We start from the raw sequence: 9,992 nt of genomic DNA on the forward strand, positions 1-9,992 counted from the left end.
TCCAAGAAGACCCCAATCAACATCTAACCACCTTCTTGAGGATATGTGATACTGTGAAGTCTAATGGTGTTCATCCTGACACCTATAGACTACTTCTGTTCCCTTTCTCACTTAAGGACAAGGCATCTAAATGGCTAGAATCCTTCCCAAAGGAGAGTTTAGCAACCTGGGAAGATGTGGTGAACAAATTCTTAGCAAGATTCTATCCTCCTCAATGGATCAACAGGCTAAGAGCTGAGGTGCAAACATTCAGGCAGAAGGATGGTGAGACTCTATATGAAGCATGGGAGAGGTTTAAGGACCTGACAAGAAGGTGTCCACCAGATATGTTCAATGAATGGGTGCAACTACACATTTTCTATGAAGGCCTCTCTTATGAATCAAAGAAGGCAGTAGACCATTCATCCGGGGGATCTCTGAACAAGAAAAAGACCATTGAAGAAGCCATAGATGTCATTGAGACAGTAGCGGAGAATGACTACTTCTATGCTTCTGAAAGAGGCAACACTAGAGGAGTAGTGGAGCTAAACAATGTGGATGCACTGCTGTCCCAAAACAAGCTTATTACCAAGCATCTGGCTGACCTCACCAAGAAGATGGAGAGGAACCAAGTGGCAGCAATCACCACCTCATCAGCAACCCAAGAGGGAGCGAATGCTGAGGCAGAGGAGGAGCAAGAACAAGCCAACTACATTGGAAACTCACCCAGGCAGACCCATGATCCTTACTCCAAAATGTACAACCCTGGTTGGAGGAATCACCCAAACTTTGGGTGGGGAAATCAACAAGATCAAAGCCAAGATCAGAGACATCACAACCCCAACAACCATGCAGCTCACCAACATTCCACACAGAGATCATATCAACACCACCCTAACAACACCTCTCCACATCCATACCATAACCAAAAGGACCCAAATCACCCATCCACTCTCAACTCACCATCATCTGAAGATAGACTCTCCAAAATTGAGACTCTGCTTGAGGACATATGCAAAGAGATTCAAGATAATAAGGTATTCAAAGAGGAGGTGCGAGCTAGTATCAAGAACCAGGGAGACACCATCAAGAGGCTGGAATTTCAAGTGGGATACTTATCTGAAAAGATTCCCAAACCTACTGATAGCTTCCCAAGTAACACAGAGAAAAATCTGAGAGGTGAAGCAAAGAAAGTCAGATGGGAAGATTGCAAGATGGTTACTATAAGTAATAAGGAGACTGAGGAAAAGCAAAACAAGCCATTAGAATAACTTGGAGAGACATCAGCAGAGAAACAGGAAAAGGATCACCAAGAACCCAAAATTTCACAAAAAGAGCTGACACAGAAGGAGCTGCTGAAACTCTATGCACCTTTTCCCCAATTACTCAATGGTGCTATAGAAAAGAGAATATACTCAAGGTTTCTTGACCTGTTTACATCCCTCCATGTAAACATGCCATTCATCAAGGCCCTCTAACAAATGCCCTCATATATTAAGTATATGAAGGAGCTGCTGACCAGGAAAAGCTCACTCAAAGGAGGACAAACAATAGTGATGAATAAGGAGTGCAGTGCTCTCATTCAACCAGAGTTGCCTATAAAAAGGAAGGACCCAGGGAGTTTTCACATCCCCTGTGCCATAGGAGAAACAATGTTTGATAAAGCACTCTGCGATTTGGGAGCAAGCATTAACTTAATGCCTTTATCCCTTATGAAAAGGCTGCAGATCAACGAGATAATACCCACAGATGTAGTTATTTGGCTGGCTGACAAAACTCAAAAACAAGTAGTAGGAGTGGTTGAAAATGTGCTGGTGAAGGTGGGAAAATACTTCTTTCCCACAGACTTTGTCATCTTGGACATGGAAGAAAGTCACACTCACCCAATCATATTGGGAAGACTGTTCTTAGCTACAGCCAGAGCACTCATAGATGTGGAGCGAAGGGAGCTAATTTTGAGGATCCATGATGAACAACTCTGATTCAATGTCTTCAAACTCTCACAAGAAACAGATCATAATGAGATACTGAGGGAGGAGGCAAGCACTGAAGCACAACCAACACCTCTGGGAAACCACTTGGTTGAAGAACAAGGCAATCAGTAGCTGTCACAGCTCAAGGAAAATAAGGAGGAACCTAAACCACCAGAGTCATATGAGACCAGTAACAAAATTCCCTTAGAAGAGGAGGTCACAAAGAGCAACGCAACATCAAAAGGGACAAAGAAGAAGGCACCAAGGAGGTGGAGGAACAAGAAGATCCCTACAGAGGACTTCTCTCCAGGGGATAAAGTAATCTCAGCTTACTTTCCAGATATTCCACCTCATCTCCCCACTATCTGGTGCACGAAATTGTAATGTCAATGTTCACATTACTCTCTTACAACTTCGCACAACTAACTAGCAAGTGCACTGGGTCGTCCAAGTAATACCTTACGTGAGTAAGGGTCGAATCCCACGGAGATTGTTGTTTTGAAGCAAGCTATGGTTATCTTATTATTCTTAGTCGGGATGCCAACAACAGTGTTTTTCAAGTTCAATTGTAAAAAAAATGAGAGGGCATAAATATAAATACTTATTGTGCAATGATGGAGAATATGTTGGAGTTTTGGAGATGTTTTGTCTTCTGAAATTCTGCTTTCCTCTGTTTTCTGATTCACGCACGCAAGTCCTCCTATGGCAAGCTGTGTGTTGGTGGATCACCGTTGTCAATGGCTACCATCCATCCTTTCAGTGAAAAGGGTCCAGGTGCACTGTCACCACACGGCTAATCATCTGCAGGTTCTCAATCGTACCGGAATAAGATTTACTATCCTTTTGCGTCTGTCACTACGCCCAGCACTCGTGAGTTTGAAGCTCATCACAGTCATTCAATCCCTGAATCCTACTCAGAATACCACAGACAAGGTTTAGACTTTCCGGATTCTCTTGAATGCTGCTATCAATCTAGCTTATACCACGAAGATTCTGATTAAGAGATCCAAGAGATATTCATTCATTATACGGTGAACGGGAGTGGTTTTTAGGCACGCGTTCGTGGGTGAATAATGATGATTGTCATGTTCATCACATTCATGTTGAAGTGCGAATGGATATCTTAGATAGGAACACGCATGTTTGAATAGAAAACAGAAACACTTGCATTAATTCATCGAGACACAGCAGAGCTCCTCACCCCCAACAATGGAGTTTAGAAACTCATGCTGTCAAAGAGTACAAAATTCAGATCTAAAAATGTCATGAGATACAAAATAAATCTCTAAAAGTTGTTTAAATATTAAACTAGTAACCTAGGTTTACAGAAAATGAGTAAACTATGATAGATAGTGCAGAAATCTACTTCTGGGGCCCACTTGGTGTGTGTTGGGACTGAGACTAAAGCTTCTCACGTGCGTGGGCTGTTTTGGGCATTCAACACTGTAACGACCCAACTTCCAATACGTCATAATTGTACCAAAAGTAAGGCGTTACTGACCTGTTTTCCTTATTAACTATTTACTATTAAGCCTTTAGTTCGATATTGCGATTCAATTTTAGTAAAAATACCAGAAATTTTTGTTTTTATTAATTAAAATCATATAGCAAACATCACCAAGTAATAATAATCACATAATTATTAATAATAGTAATATTATACAAAAGAATTTAAATAAATTTCAGGTACAACTCCTATCCCTCTGCATAAAATAAAAACTAAAGCTACAAAGGCGAGGGAATTCTATGAAAGAAACTCAAGTTATAAACTTAACTCATAAGTAAATTCTAGAATCGCCCGCAGCTTCAAACTGAATCTTCAAACCTGTGTCACTGAAAGGGTGGAAGATTTTGGGGTGAGAACAAACCACACGTTCTCAGTAGGGAATGGGAATGCCGTAAAAGTAATGATTGACATGCAAATAATTAACTTTGCTTAATAAACCCTCTTCGTCAAACCCTTTGAAATACTTTTTAATCTTACTTTAGATAAATAGTTACTTTCTTTAGATTTCTAAACCCAAAACAGATCTCAATCACAATTTGTCATATTAAATATCTTTTAGCCACATAATTGATTCTCAGTCACAATTGATTCTCAGTCACAACAAACAGTTATTAATCAGTTCTATATATTCATAGACTACTAGCACAAGTAAGAAACTCAATTCAACAGACAAACAAATCACAATAAAACAAACAACACAATCGCAAAGAAGTAATACAAGCAAACACAACCAAAAGCAAATGCACAACCAATATGATGCATGTCTGTCCTAAGCAGGCCATGAGCTCACGTGTCGGTTTACACCCTGCAGCCCGACATTACCTAGGAACAAGTCCCAGCTATGGCTTCCCTTTGTGTCCTTTGTGCATATGTGTCGGTGGTAAGAATACCGCTCCTTCGTGACTACCGGCAGTCGGCGCAAAGCCCGACCCCATAATATACGCACAAGGGGAAACAGTGATCCTCAGTTCGTGGGCGTCCCCGAGATCATTTCACAAACAAAACAGAGATCTTCAGTTCGTCGGTTATACCCGAGATCAATACACAATAACATAGCGATCTTCAGTTCGTGGGTTATACCCGAGATCAATACACAGCAAACATTGATCTTCAGTTCATGGGCTATACCCGAGATCAACATAGAACAATTCATGGGTTATTCCCGTAATCAATGATTATCAGTCTGTGGGTTTTTCCCGCATATAAAACAAATAACAATCTATAGGTTTTCCCCGAGATCAATGATCATTCAGTTCGTGGGTACTTCCCGTATTTTACCACTTTTCATTTTCCTTTCTAAAACTCAACAATCCATATATCAGTTCCCAATTCTCTTTTCCCTTTGAATCCTTAACATATTTTCTTAAACCTTTCTTAACTTTCTCAAGCATTCGTTTGCAAAAATCTCAATCATCAATTCAGTTCATAATCTCTGCTTTAGCAACCTTGAGTCAAGCCAACTTTAAAACTATTTTTCAGTTTAGTCCTCTATCAAAAGACTCAAGAAAATCATTTATTTTAATTTCATTAAACACCTTTCAAAACATAGCCTCTCATTAGAAGTAATCAAATAAAACTTAAATAATCATTTTTCAAATCCAAATCTTCTAAAATAACTTCTCAAATAAAACCTCAAATTTTATAAAATTTCGGCAGCACCTCCCCTAAAACTCGGACTTAGCAACCCCTTACGGGTTCCCTCTTTCTCAACAAGTCTTCCCCTTTCCTCAACAACTACCAAATAAGAGGTTCTCAAATCAGTCAGAAAATTCACAATTTACAATAGCCAACAGTTCGTTCATAACCCACAATTCCCACATAACCCATCAATTCAACTTTCATCTCATCAATTCGTAACTAACTTTCACTTATCATAGGATTCTTTCAAAATTAAACTCAATAAACTAGTATTCCAAGAAACTTGGTGTTGAGGTAATTTGGTCACAATAAAAACTTGTACCATCTCTCTTAAAATTCTGTTATTGTTTCCTAAGAAAATGCAGAAAAACAGCAGCAAGTAGTAAGTTTGATAAATTCCTTAAAAATCCAGTTTTCACCCAATGCCATTCAAAATTCACGACCTCAAACAAGGCTCTTTTAGCTTTTTATTGAATCAAATTCCAGATTAATACCATGTCATATGAAAAAGTGATGAAGTGAGAAACACAGCCAGGCCTTTTAGAATTCGGTTTCCAAAATCCAGTGAGTTATCCATACTCTTTTCAACATATCTACTTGGTCAAATAGGATATTGACATGAAATTTAAAATGAAGATTGTGGACACAGGAAACTTGAAAATGCCGTTGGTTTCAGCTCAAATACTTTCCAGAATTAAAAATTAAGTGAGTTAGAAATTGGTGCTTCTGCAGTAAAGAAACAGAATTTTCTGCAGAAACCATCAATCTTCAAAAATTCATTTCTCCCAAAATACTCATCAATAAATTCTGAATTTTTTATGAGATGCTCAAAACACAGTTATGTTTCATGAAAAAATAGTTTCATTCAAGTATATGACCTGGGATGCTCCCAGAAATTGATTCTTTCTACTGTCATGTATGCAGAAATTCTGCCTTAAGCATTTTCAACAACCTTACTTATCAAAAACCACATTTGAACTTATAACCCTTCCAAAATCACACGTTTAACCTCTTTCCAGTTATTCAAAATTGTCTTCATTGCCAACACAGCCCAAGAACCCAGAATCAATAATTCACACGATGTCAAGTACTTAAGCATCATCAAACCTTTTCTTTTCTACACTATGCCAAGCATAATTTTCCATATACACTCATCATCATTCAAACACACAATAACTCATCAATTCACACCAGCAAGCTCAGCAACAAAAGTAACACCATTTATTCTATCCCTTACAACATTTAGTACGCACAATCATCAAATCAATCACCAACTACAGTTATAATTCAACTCAATTCCATCCATATCAGAGAAAACAATATCAATTACAACTTCAAACACTCACAACAAAGCCCAAAGACATTCGCAGCCTTAACCTGAATTCAATAATCCAATTGAAGCACTAACACATCATCAAACTTACTCCAAATTTCACAACCTCAACCATCATCACAATAATCCCAAACGAAACACAAATCTAACTCAGCTCATCAATTACCATTACGACAACTCTTCAATTGTTAACTCTTCAAATTTCAATTTAACAAGTATTATCAAATGAATCACCATTCACAGCTCAAAATGTTCACAACTAACTAACTAATTTCAAATGCATTTCAAGTCATTCATGACAATTAAGAAATTCTAAACCATTGTTATCCATTTGCACTTATTCAAATAACTTGGTGGGCATTCTAAATTAAAAACGTTAAATCCCCTACCTCAATGTCGCGTTAACAATGCAATCAAACCAAACATCAGCCTCAATAACATTTTTCTGATGAGTTCCCTTCCTCCGGCAACAACACAGCAGCTCCGAACCTATGTAGCAGCATCAGAATCATCAAGGGCAGCTCCAACGTTGGTTTCCAGCAGCTCCAACGGCAATACCGACGGCGGAGAGATTCAGGTAACTGCGAAAATCAAAAGCAGAGGAAGAACAGAGGACAACCGTGAGCAGGGACAAGGATGAATTACATCAGAGTCAAAATAGCAACTTCGGTGACCCTCACCGGCATGAACAGAACCAACGTAACTTTAAGGGGCTGAGATAGCAAACCCTAAGAAACAGAAACAGAATTTTGGGGTAGCAGCAGCGGTGCTAGTGGCTCAAAGCAGCAAGAACGCGATGCCGGATCACCTCCCGTGACGACAAGGATCGCCGACGGCAGAGGCGCAACCAGAAGCTTCGGCAGCGGCGGATCTGGTGGTGATTCAAACGAAGACAACGCCGGCGACTGGGAGAAACTAGCTCCGACGGCGCACGGGTTTCCTTCCTCCTCCTCTCTTTAATCGCGTCACTCCCTCTCTCCGCGGCGGTGGCACGGCAGCAGTGACGAGCTTCAGCGGTGGCGAATCACTGGCGACGGAGGTTTGGCAGTGGTGAACGGCTTCTTTTCCTCTGTGCGCACTCTGCTCCTCCCTTCCACCAATCAGCGACAGCAACGCAGATAGGGTGTGGCGTGACGGCAACGGAACGGCGGCGCGATGGTGGCGGCTGCGCGCGGGCAAGGCTGGGCGACGCTGGCGATGGTGGCGTGGGATCCTTGCGTGCGGCAGTCCGGCGTTCATGGCGGCGCGGCAGCAGCTCTTTCCTCTCTCTTTGCTCTCTGTTTCCGTTTCTACGTTAGGTTTAGGAAGAAAAGGGGGTATGGTGCGGCTGAAGGGAGAAGAAAAGGTAGGTTAGGGTTTCTCATTAGGAACTTAGGGTTTTCAATTTGGGAAATTAGGGTTTCTGAGTTTGATTTGGGAATTAGGGTTAGAAATTAGGATTTTATAAAAGAATATGGATAGATATGAATAGATATTTTGATAAAATTGAATAGTAGAGTAATTTTAGAATCAAATATACTCTATTAAAAATATTTAGGAACATTATTTATCAAGATATTGCTAAGTTCAATCAATTATTTCTAATTTACATTATAAAATGAACAAGTTAATTATATTTTGTAAAGTACAATTTAAATTCAAATATCAATTTTCTAGATTAAATCATACAAGTCTCTATTATTTTTCTATCTCCGAAACTTTAATTTCAATTTATAAAATCATTAATTATAATAAAAATTGTACATAAATATGAATTGACTTAAACTTAAAGTATTTATAAATATCAATCTAATCATTTCTAATAAAATAATTTCTAGGAGTTCAAGTTAATAATATAATTTATTCAAAATAGAATTTCTTTAAATTAAATTATACAATTTTTTTTTATTTTTCAATTACCAAAATTATAATTTCATTTATACCAAATATCTAATAAAGATTATACAAAAATTCTAATTAATTTAAACTCCAATTATTATGAAACTCCATTTAATTACCTTTAGTAAAATAATTTTCTTAAAATAAATCACAAATAACTAATTATTTAATTTTCAAAAACTAGGGTTGTTACAAACGCCAGGCTGTAACCTGTTTCTGGCATTGAACTCCAACTTGTAACGTGTTTCTGGCGCTGGACGCCAGACTACAACATGGAACTGGCGTTGGACGCCAGTTTACGTCATCTATCCTAGAGCAAAGTATGGACTATTATATATTGATGGAAAGCCCTGGATGTCTACTTTCTAACACAATTGGAAGCATGTCAATTGAACTCTTGTAGCTCCAGAAATTCCATTCCGAGTGCAGAGAGGTCAGGATCCAACAGCATCAGCAGTCCTTTTTCAGCTTGAATCAGATTTTTGCTCAGCTCCCTCAATTTTAGCCAGAAATTACCTGAAATTACAGAAAAATACACAAAATCATAATTAAGTCCAGAAATATGAATTTTTCCTAGAAACTAATGAAAATAAACTAAAAACTAACTAAAACACACTAAAAACTATATGAAATTAACCCCAAAAAGCGTATAAAATATCCGCTCATCACAACACCAAACTTAAACTGTTGCTTGTCCTTAAGCAACTAGATAAATAATATAGAACACAAATGAGTCAAGAAACAATAATATCTCAGAGTTTTGAGTGAAGCTCAGATTCTAATTAAATGAACGAGGCTAGTAGCTTTTTGCTTCCGAACAGTTTTGGCATCTCACTTTATCCATTGAAGCTCAGAATGATTGGCATCTATAGGAACATAAAATTCAGATAGTGTTATTGATTCTCCTAGTTCAATATGTTGATTCTTGAACACAGCTACATTTATGAGTCTTAGCCGTGGCCCTAAGCACTTTGTTTTCCAGTATTACCACTGGATACATCAATGCCACAGACACATGATTGGGTGAACCTTTTCAGATTGTGACTCAGCTTTGCTAAAGCCCCCAATTAGAGGTGTCCAGGGCTCTTAAGCACACTCTTTTCTTTGCTTTGTACCTTGACTTTAACCGCTCAGTCTCAAGTTTTCACTTGACACCTTCACGCCACAAGCACATGGTTAGGGACAGCTTGGTTTAGCCGCTTAGACCAAGATTTGATTTCCTTAGGCCCTCCTATCCACTGATGCTCAAAGTCTTGGATCCTTTTTATTACCATTTCCTTTTGATTTTAAGGGTTATTGTCTTTTTCTGCTTGTTTTTTTTTTTTTTTTTTTGCAAGCTTTGTATTCACTGCTTTTTCTTGCTTCAAGAATCATTTTTATGATTTTTCAGATTACCAATAACATGTCTCATGTTTATCATTCTTTCAAGAGCCAACATATTTAACATTCAAGAACATCAAATTCCAAAGACATATGCACTGTTCAAGCATTCATTCAGAAGGCAGAAAGCATTGCCACCACATGTAAACAATTAGAATTTGTTTTATTAAAAACTCGAAAATTATTGCCTCCTTGTTCTAAAGAAAATCTTCTATTTTATTCATGTTTAATGATGATGAGAAAAATAAATTATAGCTTAATGGGGGATGAAATCAAAATATAAATACTAATTACCATTATATGA

At 38.2% G+C, this 9,992-nt stretch overlaps 1 non-coding gene across 1 annotated transcript; it reads right to left on the minus strand.

Moving 5' to 3' along the window:
* Nucleotides 1-224: 224 nt before the first annotated feature.
* On the minus strand, nt 225-331 carry LOC148555808 (small nucleolar RNA R71). The gene has a single exon (XR_015887842.1). It is a non-coding gene; the product is annotated as a small nucleolar RNA R71 (small nucleolar RNA).
* Nucleotides 332-9,992: the final 9,661 nt, after the last annotated feature.

Source organism: Arachis ipaensis, chromosome B6 (genome assembly GCF_059453495.1).
Source record: "Arachis ipaensis isolate K30076 ecotype BB chromosome B6, ASM5945349v1, whole genome shotgun sequence".
Lineage (NCBI taxonomy): Eukaryota > Viridiplantae > Streptophyta > Magnoliopsida > Fabales > Fabaceae > Arachis > Arachis ipaensis.